Here is a 17,201-nt window from a genome sequence, read left to right as displayed (position 1 = left end):
CCTGTTTTGCCATCGCTGCATCAGGCATGTGAGATCGGGGTGCTGGACATTAGGGGGTGCCTGTGCGCACCAGGCACCTCCCCCTGCGCACACCTATGTACACCATACCAGTGCAGTGTTATACTGTATACGTCTGTGACAATAAGACTACTGTACCTCACTAATGCTCTCTGGCTGTACACCATGCCGGGGCAGAGTAATACTGTATATATCTGTGACAAATTGTCACTGTACAGCTATTGTACCTTACTTACGCTCTCTGGCTGTACACCATGCCGGGGCAGAGTAATACTGTATATATCTGTGACAAATTGTCACTGTACAGCTATTGTACCTCACTTACGCTCTCTGGCTGTACACCATGCCGGGGCAGAGTAATACTGTATATATCTGTGACAAATTGTCACTGTACAGCTATTGTACCTCACTTACGCTCTCTGGCTGTACACCATGCCGGGGCAGTGTAATACATGAATGTGACACAATTTGGCACTGTACAGCTACTGTACCTCACTAAGCTTTCCTGCTGTACACCATGCTAAGGCAGTAAAACTGTATATGACTTTAAAAATGTGTCACTGTACTGCTACTGTGCCTTATGTTGGGATATTGGTTTCTGCTTTCATCTGAATCAAAGACACATACTTTTACACATAATAGCATTGTCCTACATTGAGCCATATCCCCTTGTAATTGCGTCATACAGAATTATTTACAGCCTTTTACAGTGCGGAGATATAGGCAACATAGTGATCTGATAATACACTACAGAGCAATAGCATTCCAATCCAGAGATACTGTAATACACCTCATTGTATTGCACATCTATTTAGCAGGGATTGAAGAGCTATTAAGTGGTCACCATGTGTAATCCTATCAAATGCTATAGATAAAATGGTCCTTAGCATTTAAGAGGTAAAGTCTCCATAATAAAAATGATCTTATTGTTATCACTAACACAATATATTAAGAGAAATTGGCAGAAACGACATTGATGTTATAGATACACGTTTGCAGTCTATAGGGAAGCAATAACTGTAATCAACCACCAGGGGGCAGTGACCCGCTTATACAGAACAGGGACATATACAGTATATTACTGGCAATACAAACTTCCCCAAACTGCTGCTGTCAGCTTCAGCACCATTTTCTTTGAGCTTTACTATAGATCTGAATGTGTCTCAGGATTATTCCGCAGCACAGCACATACAGGTAATGTGCAGGTGATGTAGCTGCAGCCAGCTGTGCTTTGCAGATCAGCATGTAATGTGAGGTGGATGCCAGCTGTAAGGGGCGTCCCTTAGTGAGCCAGTCGTTGCAGTCTCAGGCAGAGGAATAACTGGAGCTATGACCCATCCTCTGTTTCTTTCTTTACGTGCTTTGTCCATCTATTACTCCAAGTATCCATTATTTATCTCTACTGCACGGTGAGGCTGGCATTCAGACAAGGTACAGTATCTTTATTCTTTATTATTATTGACTAAGTACTTGTAGGTGTTGCATATTCACTGTAACTGTACGAAATATTTATTTGAATCTTGCAACTTTTTAAGGACACCTAAGTAAATCAATGTAACATCTATATGTTCACATTCAGAACTTACCTGAATCTACTCCGTCATAATAATGCACAATCTCGTCCTTACACCCTCAGTATATGATGCATGAAGAATATTTATTATTGAAACATATGGCTCGCTGGTATTTTGGCTTGGTCCAGTGCTATAGCAGCAATTACAGTTATTTAAAGTATTTGCGCTTTCTGTCCAGCTTCTCTCTGCTTATTACCCCTGTAATAATGTTCCGAATGTTTGTTTGTATAAAGGATGGGTTAAAGTAAGCTATAGTCATCACACCTCAAACCCACTAAATTCAGTGTAATGATAGCACTAGAATTTGTTCACAATTGTCTATTTTCTCTTCCATTTCATAAAAAAGATATAGTACACTTTTTACCAGAAGTGTGTACATTTTTATTTTGTATCTCCCAGTCACAGGATATGTGATATATTATCTATCTGTCTATCTATCTGTCTATCTATCTATCTATCTATCTATCTATCTATCTATCTATCTATCTATCTAACTGTCTGTCTATCTGTCTTTAGTTTTATTTGAACAATATCACCTATTGTATCAGCAATTTAAGTTCCAGGCATACAATAGATAATAAATTGGTAATGAATGAGCACCTGATTGATTGATTGATTGATTGATTGTATTAAATTTAAAAGTAAATTATATGCAATACTGTTCTGGCATATTCTTCTTATAAGCATTTACATCTGTATTTTAATTTATGTTTATCATTACTATCATGCACAGAAGGTTTTGAACTATATGCATGTAAACTTCAAAACTTTACATAGAGGGGTGAATATCAATGCGTTTTAAACTTTACAGTATTTGACAGGAGCATAGAGTTTTGTAAGGTATAAGAATGGTTAAACAAAGTATTAATATCATTCTTTGCTTTCAATATTATAACATTTTTATCTCTCTTTGGGTTTTTAGAGAATTTGGGGAACATTTATTAAGCAGCGATAAGAGCTGAGAAGTAAGCCAGTGGCGAAGTTGCCCATGGCAACCAATCAGCACTGAAGTAACATCTATTCTTTGCATACTATAAAATTATACAGAGCTGCTGATTGGTTAATGGGGCAACTTCTCCACTGGCTCACTTCTTCTCTCTTATCACTGCTAAGTAAATGTCCCCCTTAATTTTGTAAGAAACGCTAATGGCCATCTACCAAGCTGCAAAAATATGATCTGCCTTTCTGTGCTCTATTTTTGTGTTCTCTAGGATGGCAGTCAGAGGGGTATGGGGGAGGGGGGTAGTAGCAAATGGTTAATGAGAAAAAAGGAGGCAAGGCCAAGATTTTAATACGTATTACATTTCAAGTTTTCTATTATAAAATTAAATATTAATATGTCATCTTTATACAGAATTTGCAAATGAACATACAGATATAATAAAAAAGATTACATTTTATGAATAAACTCTTGCATTTGGGCTAGTTGCAGTAAACCATTGTGCTATGGACCCACATGCAAATGCTATATTTTTATGTGGTGGATTGGATATTTAAGTGCCTGACTTTACAGGTGCTCTGTAGAAGCAGGCATTCAGGATTCTTCCTATACCTTCATCAACCTGTTCTATCAATAAGACTCATTTTACACTATGCATTTGATGCAGGAATGTTTACTTTCATTTGTGAAAATCACTGTCCTATAACACAAGAAAGAGACAATAACCAATTAACTGACTATTTCTTAGCTAATTAAATGATTCAGTAAAACATTTTTAACAAATGTGCTAATTTGTTAATACTGAATCAAGTTTACATTGGCATGTTTATGCAATTTGAAAAAAATGACTGTTTTGGGGACTTAACGCAACTTTGTTTGCAAGAAGATCAGTCACCAGCAGCAGATCCTGAGAATTGCCCATCTCAGCTGTTGCTGTGCTGCCTGGGAAGGTGGATCCTGCAGCAGACTATCAGCGATTCTGTTCGTCTGTTCTGGATTGTCAATCACAGTCTGAGCGGGTGGCCATGGAGAGCCTACCGTGGCTGCTCTGAGTTCCTTGAGCTCAGGCTGCAGGAAGATCAATTTCTAAGATTACTTTGTAGCCTGGTTGGAAGAGGCTGAGGGGAGGTTGCGCAGCAACTGAGAGGCCAGCCTGATGGGTAGAGCACAGCAGCTGCCTGTAGATCAGCTTCTAGCAGCCGCTGGTGGTTTCCTCTGCCATGGTCGCATGAGATTCAACCTTGTCAGGGAAAGCCCCGCCTGTTATAGTTGCATCCTTTGCGTGCCCATCAGACAGGTGGTTTAGGAGCAGTTTTTTAGGGGAATATGTTCAAGCTGTAATTAATGAGGGGAGATAATAAAGTGTTGTAGACTAGACTTAGAAGTGCCAATTTTACTGCTACTCCCGTACACATTTTCATCTGTGCATGCAGACCCACAAATGGTTCAGTGTAGTACTGTATGTGTACGCACATTTGCATATTCTATAAATGTCCTTTCTGAACTACAGATGTAGGGCATACCTTACACCTACTGTATCCTAATTTTAGGTGAACAGTGCAGTTTCACCCAAGCACGGGTGTTCTGGTGGGGATGGGGCTTATTTTGACCTAAATCTGCATGTCTCAGTGGGCAGTATGCACATATAGTATGTATCTTTATAATTTGCATGATGATACCCCCTCTGTGGGATGCCAGGTTTTACAAATTATGGCATTGCATCATGGGACAAATCATGCAATTTGCCTTTCCATACACCATAAAAACACAAAAGTACTTCCGCGCTTATGTAAAGATGTAAAAGCAGTTCAAAATCTAAATGGTCTTAAGTAATACAGGTTGAGTCTCCCTTATCCAAAATGCCTGGGACCAGACGTATTTTGGATATCGGATTTTTCCGTATTTTGGAATAATTGCATACCATAATGAGATATCATGGCGATGGGACCCAAGTCTAAGCACAGAATGCATTTATGTTTCATATGCACCTTATACACACAGCCTGTAGGTAATTTTAGCCAATATTTTTAATAAATTTGTGTATTAAACAAAGTGTGTCTACATTCACACAATTCATTTATGTTTCATATACACCTTATGCACACAGCCTGAAGGTCATTTAATACAATATTTTTAATAACTTTGTGTATTAAACAAAGTTTGTGTACATTGAGCCATCAGAAAACAAAGTTTTCATTATCTCAGTCTCACTCAAAAAATTCCGTATTTCGGAATATTCCGTATTTCGGAATATTTGGATATGGGATACTCAACCTGTATAATATTTGAGCGCTAGTAAAGTGTGTGTTTTTTAGTGACACCTATAAAGAAAAATCATATTATAACGTTAAAATAACTTTAATGTTTACAGCTCCTTTGGAGAAATGTTGTTATGTGAGTACCCAATCTGCAGTGTGATGATTGATGAATTGTTCCAGGAAATGGTAGGAGAACACTCACCCTATCTCTCCATACCTTGAGGAATCCAGAGATGTTAGCTCTCCTCCAATGATGTTGAGATCCTAGGTTGGACCAAGAAAGGTTTTGGGCAAAGTCTGTGTTGGCGCTTCCACTGGGCGCACTATTTGTTGTCGCTGCAAGGACAGTATTAATTAGATAGTATTAACGAGTACGAGAAGTTAGTCGCAAGGTACTCCCTCTTTCTGTTTTCCAGCTGTGTGAGATGGTTTCTCTTTGGGCCACCATTACATCATTCCTCCAACATAGCTAAGTCTGAACTCTTTTCACAGCAATTTATTTTTGCTTTGGATTTCAGCAATATCTGGTAAATAATGCAGCGTGTTGGTGGATGGAAGGGAATTTGTACATTGAAAACTAAAGTTATTAGACAGTCAATGAAAGTGAAATTACTGAGCAATCTTTTCATTAAAATGTATATTGTCACCCAGGGCCATCTGAATCACATGGCCAATGGCCTAATTTATGTTTGTGTGCAATGCCGATGTTCACACAACTGAGCAATTATCAGTAGACTGTGCATACTCTGCGATCGCACTGCACATGTGCCAAAATACCTTTGTGAAGCCGCTCGCAGTGAGAACTTTAATGATAGGAAGGGATCATATGGGGGAAGTAACGCGGAGTAGAAGCAACAATGCAGGTGTGTCACCGTTCAGCTGTGATCATGTGCATAGAGAAATATGGCACCAGCATCGCTACTGCCGCGGCCAGTCTGCGTTACCATAGACTCACTCAGAGAGTCGCTGTTCTTTGTTGTTGCGTCAATGCTGCATATGTGCTTGTAGTTGCTGAGGATGTTGGGATAGTTCCAGTGGGCGGTGTCCTTTTCCAGGCGGCAGCTTCACTTGCAAGCAATGATTAGTCAATCCATAGCAGCTGTGTAGGCGTATGTGTACAAACATGAATTAGGCCCCAAGTACTGTACCTCACAAGCTGTGGAACATCATGTTGCAATGAACAGATCTGTACCTTCTCACTGTCACTTAGAGGGATAACAATACAGCTTACTGCCTGTGTAAATTGAATTACCCAGGAAACAGAAATCATGTTTGAGTTAAGATGAAATGGTTATATAGAGATTATAGTTAGAATCTGTAGAAATCTCATTCCTTTGAAATGTGTCTAAAAGCTTAGAAACATCTTCTAAACACTTGATGGATAGATATGCAGTGTAATAGGATATGTGAATTGGGTGATGAATTAATGTCATTTGAATCCCATTTATATTTTACAAGTACACTATATAAATGTTTTATGGATATAATATAGCACATTTACTAACATTACATTTACTTGTTAAAATTTGCTATAATATAGTATCATGTTAGGTTTTAATATACGTCAGAATGCCTACTATCTAATAAATATGGTATCCTTTTACAATACAGAATTATTATAAGTAAACAACAATATTAAACACTATAGCAAGTATTTTTGTTCTGGTTTTCTGTTAGCTTCATATACTGTACAGTATACAGTACATACATATGATGTATTTCATTAAAGCAAAGGTAGACAGTATGTGGATACATAGCTGTGGCTGACCAGCATGTATTAAATAAACATGAAGTTGGCACAAACAAGAAAAATCCTCAAGATGGCACTAGCTTTCAAACAAGCTTCAACATGCTTGAGTAGGTGATGGACAGTATAAAGTCCCTTGTCCTCTAATAGGCTATACCTTAGTGTATACAGTACAGTAAGTGCTATATTCTTAGAACATCAGTAATTCACATGACAGAAAATGCACTACCCTTTTTTTTTCTAGGAGAATTGGCTTAAGGTGGAGTTTACATTTTATGGGGGTGTCCTTTGCCGACTCTTAAATATCTTTGCTTTAGAAGAAAACAAAGAAGCTGTTTATTATTTTCTGCAGATCAATACATTCCGTCTTGCATTTATCTATTGTAATCACATTTAACTGAGTTTTGCAGTCATCTAATTCTCCACAAATATCCAAGAATTAGGGTCAAATGGCCTAACGTATGTCATGTTCATTTTATTTTGTCTTCTTTATTTTATTGTAGTAGAGCATATGTTAAGTAGTTTAGTTGATTTAAGTATAGTGCTCACTTAAATTTACAGAAGAGATAAAAAGACAATTATTGAGTAGACGTCCTGATAATTGGATGGATTGAATGTATCTTTTGTAATGGATTAAACAGAGCTTCAGGCAAATCATTATTATTGGATTTTATTTTTGTGTTTGTTTTTTGCTGTAATAGTGAGAAACATTACTGATACTAGGGGTGACATGTAATGGGATGAGATTTTTAGTAAGATTCCGAAATCGGCTCCTATCACATGTTTTGAAATCGTTACTTTATTGTCGAAATCGCAAATGTAATAGGATGCGAATTCGGGACTGAAACATGTGATGTCATGCGATTTGACATGATATTACGACACGGTAATGTGCGCTTTTCTGACCAACCAGAATGCAGTAAGCCTGGACGATCATCACTACTTTGGGTGGTTGATAAAGTAGTGTACCTGATGACCGGTCCAAATACCTGAAACTACTTTTCAGCACCCCAAAAGTGCGTTCCACAACATTCTGGGTGGCAATGTGTGCATCGTTATATTGGCGCTGTGAAGGGCCTTGTGGATTACGCAGAGGTGTCATGAGCCACGGTAGACACCCATACCCTGAATCCCCTGCAAAACATAAGTTGTGGTTGTGAATGATTAATTACATTTGTTTTCAGGTATTTGTTACACACTAAGGTATAGTTAATTACCAGAACCTAACAGTCAGTTATTACTACACATAAGCACACTCATTAGAGTAATGTAAGTTGACTTCATGGCACAAATAAGTGTTTTACTGACCAAATAAGAACACCATTATGGTTCAGGGTCATGCTGCATTGTTAGACATTAAAACAGTATTTTTTAAAGGACATATTAGGAAACACATTTAAATAAGATAACTTGAATGTACCTACCAAGTAGCCATCCCTCAGGCATGATCCCAAAGGGATGAGTGACGCAGGATATAGGCATCATGGCAAGACCCTGGGTAACCTGCAACCACACTGAGAATTCTAAGGTTAGCGTCACACACCACCTGCACATTGACGGAGTGATGCCCACGTCGATTGACAAAGATATACCCCCTCACATGTGGTGCCTGAATCCTAATGTGGGTGCAGTCTATGGCCCCCAGTACATTAGGGAATGCTGAGAGCCGATAGAATGCCACCTTCAGGTCCTGCCACTTGGACTCAGAACTTGGGAATGTGATATATGTGTGCCACAGCTTCTTCAAAGGCATATAACACTTGAGTTAAATGCCTTGAGAAAGTAGCTTGTGTAACCCCCAGCGACCAAGAGCTCACAGACTAAGTGGTGCCTGTGGCAAAAAAAAGTGCAGGGTTCACATTAATTTTTGCAGCCCAGACACTGCATAGTTGGCAGAGCCATATGGCTCCAAATCATGTCTCACCTGCTCATATAAGCTCAAGAGGTTTGTACGGTTCAGCTGAAACATCTCCACCACCTCTTGATCTGAGAGGGAGTCCAGGTACACCATCGCACAGTTCCTATGTGAAGCAGGAAGTGGTCTGGGGACCTGGATCTGGTGCGCAGCCTGCGTCCTCCTCCTGCGCAGCTCCTCCAAATGTGCAATATCACATACACACAGCTCAACTCCTGACTGCAAAAACTCCATTGCTCAATCCCTCACAGGTGCCCTGGATGATGTAGGGGTATTTGTAGGGGTGTTTCTGATGAAAGTATGGCTCACCTGTGCAAAAGGAAACTCATTTCTTTTTTTTGGATGGTGGAAGTACTCCAAATCGCTTATCTCTACCTGGTCTGTTTTGTGTGCGGTTTTTAGTAAATTTTTAAGTGTGATTTCCAAAATCGCATCCTATTACATTTGCGATTTGTATACTTTTGAATGGGAAAACATCTGGATGCGATTTGAAGTGCAAAATAAAAATGACAGGTGAAAATGCGCGATTTTCTCTGGGGAAAATGTGAATTAGAGTGCAGTTCGCATCCTATTACATTTGCGAATTACTCAAAACAGGCGATTTTGGACGTTTTTTGACTAAAAGTCTCAAAAGTCTAAAAATGTCATCCTATTACATGTCACCCCCCTAATTGTATCTAGAGACCGGGAACACTCCATGGCGCTGAAGGTATAGCTCATGTATACTGAAATCTATAGTATAGTAGTACATTACACTACAAATACTAATACAAGTGAAAACATTTGTAAAGTAAATAATAAGGGGGTGATTCAAATTAACATATTGGCCATTAAGTACCTGTAGAATGTCTGTTGAAGGATTTTTGTGGCCAGTAACATTACAATTTGTTCCTCACACCCTTTAGAAGTGCACAGGAAAATTGCTGAACTTTGGCTACCATAATATAATAGATGGTATAGTAACATCACAATCATTTCTCACATCCACATTGTACAGAATTGGATTTATCCATAAATATGCAATAGTAAACAACATTTACCACTATTGTGGACCTGAGCTATGTTTTGTAATGTTTCTAAACCATTGCATTGTAAAAGCTTTAAAAAGTTAGGAGTATTTATAGTATGTCTTGTCTTACTAAGTGCATGATGTGCATTGCACTAGTATTGGCTAGAGACTGGGGTGGCTAAGCTGTTTGGTTCACTTGTATCTGATAACACAATTGTGAAAGGGCAAGATGGGTCTGTTCACTTGTTTTAAGCAGACAATAATAAATTACTTTCTTAACATTGTCAAATACAATAGAATTGAGCTAATAACCTGTCTCTTGCAATAACGTTGTCTGAAGTAAGTTTTTATTAGCCTGTTGGACAGCAAATGTTCTTATCGATATTCCATTGCCAACACAAATGTATTTATTAACACCATGGCTTTTTAATGGCTTTTTAAAACATGTAGTTTAATGCAGAAAAGCAACAAAAAAAAAGAAAAAGAAAGGTTTGATAGTTGAACATTGCAAATATAAAGCTATATGAAGAGATATTGTTTGGTCAAAAGATACATCTGTAACCCTTTAACGCTGGCAGGTATATTTACTAGAGGTCGATTTTCACCTATTTGTATTGATTCCAAATCAATGAAAACAATCTAAATTAATGCACTGTTTCCAGGTCTAAAACACACATTTACTAACATTTAAAAATTTATATTAATTAAAAAATCTTACTATAAAAAATCATCTGTTAGTAAATGTGTGTTTTTGACGGTGAAACACACCATCGATTTACATTGATTTTCATCAATTACTGTACATATTGATGAAAATCAACCTTGACTAAATATGCCCTTACCCTTCATGCTAGCCTGTCTGAGTTGTTTAACACAATTAAGAAAGTTATCCACATCACATATATATAACATCAATCCTGATAACCAGCCAACAGAACACTTATAATGTAAACTAAAATTGGATACGTTTTAAAGCATAGGGCAGTGGTTCTCAAAGTGTGTGCCGTAGCACCCTGGAGTGCTTTGGAACACTTGCCAGGGTGCCTTGGATTGGTGGTCCAGGACAAATTAAAATTATTTATGTTCAATGTAATAGGCAAAACCAGTGCTTGTGGCTGTCAATAAAATATGTGGACAAACAGAAGCAAATCTTGTCCCTCACCACACAGTTAAACCTAAGGATGACATATAAACACAATTTACTACATTTTATATTTCTATATTTCTCAGTAAGAAACTTTGAGCCTAGCGGTGCCATGAAATAAATTCTGATGCTCTAGGGCACCATAAGTCCCAAAAGTTTGGGAACCAGTGGCATAGGGTACATATGGTTGCTTTTTAATAATTAAAAGATACATAATATGTGTGTTCTTTACCCTATATAAACATATATTACTCTCCATATAAATTTGATTTAACTAAATATGCAACAAAAATAATAATAAAAATATATCTAAAAACAAAAAACTATAGAATCTGTGCTTAAACTATGTAATCACAACAACGGTTGTGGCAGGAGAAAAAAATAAGATAAAGCTATAGATGTAATATCCTGCGAGAAGCAGTAAGTGCAGGACTTTGTGTGATACTTGCCAGATTTTTTAAGAGGCAATCATTTACACTGCAAACCAACCTGGTTACTCTGTGTAAATAAGTGCCTCTTTAAAACATCATCTAGACTCACAGTGTTCTTGCCAAGGCCTGCAATTCACAAGCTATTTACATTTACCCCTAAATAGTAATTGTGTCATGCACTGGCATATGTTTGTGTGTATGAGGCACACTGGCTGCATACTTGGGAAAGAACTCTGCATGAACAGTGACTAGATTATCAAATCCTTTACAGTAATGGGGTAAGTTAACTATCAGACATTTATTGATGAAAACTTCCCAACCTTGTTTTACTCATCTCTAATATTTATCACAGGCATTAATTATTATATTGTATATTAGACATTTGTAATGTAAGCATGTGTTTAGTCATTTCAATTGTCCTTTTCTGTTGGCTGTTTTTGTTGTTTCTTTTATGAGTTTGAAGACAGCCTGTGCTATAGAGCATTGGACAAGTCATAGTTCATAGAGGGCATCACAGAATCATACATGTTACACAAGACAGAGGTTAGGCAGCACAGGGTCTTATGTGGTAGATACTGTAAGCCCAAGGTCATGACAAGCAGTACAGGATCATGCATGGAGGACAATATATCGGCTTGCAGCACAGGGTAATACACAGTGAATAAACTATACACAATGGCTATATTAAAGGTCATTGAAGGGAGTAAATAGTAGTAAGCATTCCTGGGAGAAAGGTAAGATTGTGTTGCACCTGTGGTAAATTCCTGTGTCACTTCTTATTCATTATTGAGCGGAGCTGTGTTAAAGGTTAGTAAAAAATGAAATAATACAGATGATGTTGCTATGCTTTGAATAGGAAATACTGGGTAACTATGGGGGTAATTCCAAGTTGATCGCAGCAGGAAATTTTTTAGCAGTTGGGCAAAACCATGTGCACTGCAGGGGAGGCAGATATAACATGTGCAGAGAGAGTTAGATTTGGGTGGGTTATTTTGTTTCTGTGCAGGGTAAATACTGGCTGCTTTATTTTTACACTGCAATTTAGATTGCAGATTGAACACACCACACCCAAATCTAACTCTCTCTGCACATGTTATATCTGCCTCCCCTGCAGTGCACATGGTTTTGCCCAACTGCTAAAAAATTTCCTGCTGCGATCAACTTGGAATTACCCCCAATGTAATTTATACTACACTGCAGTTTATCTAAGAACACATGCTGTATTTGCATGTTTACCTTCATTACAAATTTCTGATTACAATTAGTCAATACAATATACAATAGATCCTTAATCAGGGTGTGGACAATATTCAAATAAAATAAAGTTCAAAACATTACTATGACTCCTCGTCTGAAATTTCCTCCGTTTTAATGATGACATGATTTCATGTAATCTTCAGTGCACATGAGATTTGATGATTTGACTTATCCAGATTCTTCTCCAATGTAATAATAGAGGCAAAAATCCTCATAGTGTAAAAAACAGCATACAGTTTATTCAAACAAATAAAAACAACAATAAACACCACAGGCAAGGGCTACTACGTACCCCAAAAAGGCCTTATATAAAGCCTCACCTCCAGACTTCCCCAAGGGTACCTGAGGAAGTCTGGAGGTGAGGACATTGGCTCCACCAGGATGAAACACGCTGGGTACTCGTGGCTGGATGAGACTATTCAGATAAGCTAAAACCCTTTATAACTAATGCACAGGCAACTACAAACTTGTATGGAGTGCTCTAAAAGTGTTTTAATAGTTTGACACTATGCATGTTTTTTCTTGTTTTTAAAATTTCTATGCATTTTGGATCTACAATTAATATATGAAAAATCCTGATAATGCCAACTAGTCTCTGTGGACACAGAGTGTGAGATAAGCCAATTTTAATTGATTATATGTTATGGGTTCACTTATACCCTTTCTGTTTGTGAATAATATGGAATACATGGAAAAATATAAAATGTAAACAAAGTAAAATATTATAGTCAAATTATATAGATATAGAGCCTCACAATGGAGACCAATAGTTATCCTCATATTCTGCGGGACTGCCGATATACTTGGGGGTCCATGGGCACCCATCAAGAAACTACATATAAAATCAACACTTTTTATACCCGCATATGAACATCCATGATGATCTCTAAAATGTTTAGACAGAGTATGCTTAGCTTAACCCTTTTTTAATATTCTGCACATGCTCTGCGCATCTCTCTCCTAACTTACACGATGTAATAACTTCCAAGTAACCACAACTGAATCAGGCCCTGTATGTGTAAACTCAAATTCATCCAACATAGTTGTTTGTAGGCAATTGTGTAAATTGTCCTTTCTTTCCAATAAGGTCATCCATTTAATCAATAGACATAAAAAAGTGATACAGAGCAAAACATAACAGTGGACCCTCTGTGTAAAGTGTTGGAAAGGACTGCAAGAGTTGCTTGCCTTAGATACATGAGATGATGGCCTGATTAAGTCATTAATTCATGATGATAACTATAAAAATGTTTTTCTCATTTTCTATACTTATACAGTATTTACAAAAAAAAGCGCACAATATTCAGAGATATGATTTACAAATAAAGTTACTAGAAACACAGCACAGTGTACAGTAAATAAGAAAGAGGAACATATTGTGAATGCAGTACTGTATACTACCACAAAAAAAATGATGTATGAGACAGAAAGTTGTGATAGATTACTGGCCCTCCGTTGCAGAAGGTGTTAGATACCATGCAACAAATATGGCCAGTTAAGAAAGGCAGTAGATAGTTTAGAAAGTCCACTAAGCTAATTGATATTTGTCTAGTAAAGCAGAAAATGTAAATTAATTGGATGGTCATAAAAGGCAGTCGTTCAGAGCCAGGGTGAATATGTGCAAGGTTAATATTTGGATAGTGGCTGGTATACAAACAAAATGTCATAAATCACAATGAACCTGGAGGCTACCAGACGGGTGTCTAAAATGACAATTCAGCCCATCTAGCTGCTGTCTGTGCCGCACACGGCAGTTACAGTACTCTAGCTCTTAGCTGGTGGTCATAATAATGTGACACGACTGTATAAATATTGTTCTAAAATATTGTTCCACAAATTAATATACTGTAGCTTGAAAACTTCAAAAGGCAGTCTTTAAAAGAGCTCACATATCTGCTGGGGTTGGGATTGAAATGCTGGCGTTCAGGATGTCGACGGTCAAAACTTAAAATCTCCCACCCCCACCACCCCTCCTACCATGGCTTATGTCTGTGATGGGCCGGCACGTGCTCAATCGAGATCCAGGCACCGGGCTTGTGACCCTATTTGGTGATGCCAGTGTCGTGATTCACAGTAGTGAGATTCCGACATCGGTATTTCTATTGGCGGAATCCCGATTGCTGGGATGCTGGATGGATCCAATCCCCCGCAATACCTGGAAATTGTCTTAATAAGAAACACTGCCAAACTTAGAGCAAAAAATTTAAACAAGAACAGTAACTGTTTTCCTTTAAACTCCCTACATTGCATTCTATTACCAAACAGACCATGGAAGCTGTGTTCAATTATCAATAATAGCTTTTCAAGATCATACATCCATGAACAATCAAACTGTTTCATGGACAAAATCAGCACAGTACTTAAATTAGATAATGTACAATACCGGGAAGATTATACAGGAATTAAAGTTAAAATATGTGAACTTTCTTTAAAAATAAAAAATTATTTCTGTTTTTGAAGACTCATAAATCACTAAAATTAAACAGATTATTCACAAACTAAAATCCTACCAATTGTCCTTCAAGCAATGCACTTAGGGCGGTATTTATAGTAACATAGTAACATAGTTATGTTTTTAGTCTACTTTCGACAATATCGGAGCTACCGAATTCAACCCCCTGCGTATTCAATTGCAGGCCTTTTTCGCCAGGGCCAGATTAAGGGTCACATGGGTCTGGATCTGAAAATGTTCAAGGGCCTATTACGAGATGTGGAAAAGCTGTTATCGGTGTGTGTGGGTGGGGCCACACGTGGGTGTGTACATCTCCTGCACTATCAGCTTCACTGTGTGAAATTTTGAAAAACTGTGTGGCCAGCTGGGTGGCTAGTGATCATCATGCTGCTATGATGATGGGCCTATTTTTATGTGGAGGCCTGGAGCTCCACCTGCCTCATTGTTAATCTGGCCTTGGTTTTCGCCCATTTTTAAGGCATTTTCTCCAGTGACTTTTCACTTTTTTTTTTATTTTAGCAAAAACGCATTGGCGGTGTAGGTGCAAAAACACGTGGATCCGCCGATCCACATGTTTTTTCACTCCTGCTGAATTTTTCAACTAGGCAAAAAAAAAAACAGCCCTGCTATTGAATAGGGGGAATCCCCATTCGCCCTAACAAATAGCAAAAAGTGCAGTTTTTTCCCCTAGGCAAAAAAATGGCCTTAATTAAATACCCCCTTAGCCTTTTACCTGGCATTGTTTCACAACATACAGTGGGGGATATTCAATTGTTTGAAAAGTCAGTTGGGTGTCTGTTTTTCTAATAGACAGGAAAAAACAGACACCCGACCGACTTTTCATTCAAACAGTTGAATTCCCCCCAGTATGTCTGTATTCCACTGTATATTACATGGTAGCTTCGAATGTTGCATACAATATTACTATTAATCTAAATTCACCCTATTAAACTTTCAAAGTAATCTGATGAGTGGCTCATGGTGTAGTAGGTAAAAAGTTGATGTATGCACTGTAAACACGGTCACCTCCTCTACCTATTAAAAATAAAAACAAGTGATGATTACCCACTCATGGATTAGTTTGATGTCCTGAATATAAATGTCAAAAGTGGCATATGAGACGTTGGTTAGCATGCACAAGCAAAGTATCACAATGAGTGGCCTAGTGAGAAAGTGTAGGGAAGTACTATGTAGATAGAAGTATGAGACAAGAAGAAGATTATGGCTGGAGATTAGGTGAATTACATAAATGCAGGACTGTACAGGGCATAAACAAAGTAATAGTACAACAAGACATCAGTTGAATAGTACAGTAACTATAAATTTATATATCTTTGAAGCAACACATAACAATAAACTTACAAACTAGGTAGGACATGAACAAGAGGTGAGGGTTGGGAAACTCACTATGGACTAGACTAATCAAAGTTTGGAGAGCAATAAAGTGGACAAAGAGTACCAACCAATCAACATCTGTCATTTTACAGACTGTGCATAAAAATTACAGTTACGTACTGACTGGTTGGTGCTTTGGGTTCATGTACTAAGGGTAGATATGTGACATCCGATAGTAGGTGTCACAAAGTCTTTCAGGAATTCAATTACAGTTCACAACACAGTGCAATACAAAGTAGATTATCCGCAGACAATAATTTGATATTAAGTTTTAGGAATTTATTTAACTCGTATGCTTCAAATAATCGCTCTCCACTGTAAACTTAAAAGTAGCATCACATTACCAATAACTTAGAATTTAGCATGCATAACTACACAGCATAAAAAAATAAATTTCAATGTTTGACAACTTATCCAACTTAATTGCAAATCAGAAACAATTATTTCTAAGGTCATTTTACAGTTTGGGCCTCATGTAATAACTGTAAGTTATATAAGTCTTGAGTGCACTGGACCTGCAGGTTTATCCCTTGGGAATGGTTATTAAGTCAGCAGGGACTGAAACAAATGAAAGTTTATTATATGAAATACAGCTGATCCTGTTTGAGCTGTTCCAATGTTTTCCTCAATGTGGGCAATCATTTTTCAGTTGATCAATCTTTCCTTGTCTAAGGGGGTTACACACGGGGCGACTTGTGCTGTGTGCTAAGCGATCTAGGTTAGCACAGATCACTCAGCACACATCGCTATACACCTCTATACACACAGCAATGTGTGCTGAGTGATCTGTGCTAACCAGTGTTCTTTATGCACATGCTAGGCAATCTAACGAGATCTTGCCTGCATGTGCTAAAGATCTGAGCGGGTGATGGCGGTGCGCGGGATGGCACATCGCCATCGCTATGGGGTGAACACACAGAGTGATCCCTGCTTAATTTCTAAGCGATCTAGACGGATCACTTAGAAAATAGGCAAAAATGACCCGTGTGTATGCCCCTTAAGCAAAAACTATACTTTTGGTGTCTTTGTAGCTTTCTGTCAAAACCCTGTATAGCTTCAGA

The 17,201-nt window shown here is 37.9% G+C and overlaps 1 protein-coding gene across 1 annotated transcript in view; it reads left to right on the top strand.

The window, feature by feature from the left end:
- The first annotated feature begins 1,127 nt into the window (after positions 1-1,127).
- Positions 1,128-17,201, top strand: part of NPY5R (neuropeptide Y receptor Y5) — an 83,042-nt gene continuing 66,968 nt past the window's right edge. The window contains exon 1 of the mRNA XM_063946512.1: positions 1,128-1,449. The gene's annotated coding sequence lies outside the window, so the exon portion shown is untranslated. The remainder of the gene's footprint in view (positions 1,450-17,201) is intronic.

Source organism: Pseudophryne corroboree, chromosome 1, assembly GCF_028390025.1.
Source record: "Pseudophryne corroboree isolate aPseCor3 chromosome 1, aPseCor3.hap2, whole genome shotgun sequence".
NCBI lineage: Eukaryota > Metazoa > Chordata > Amphibia > Anura > Myobatrachidae > Pseudophryne > Pseudophryne corroboree.
This window is presented reverse-complemented; position numbering and strand designations above follow the sequence as displayed.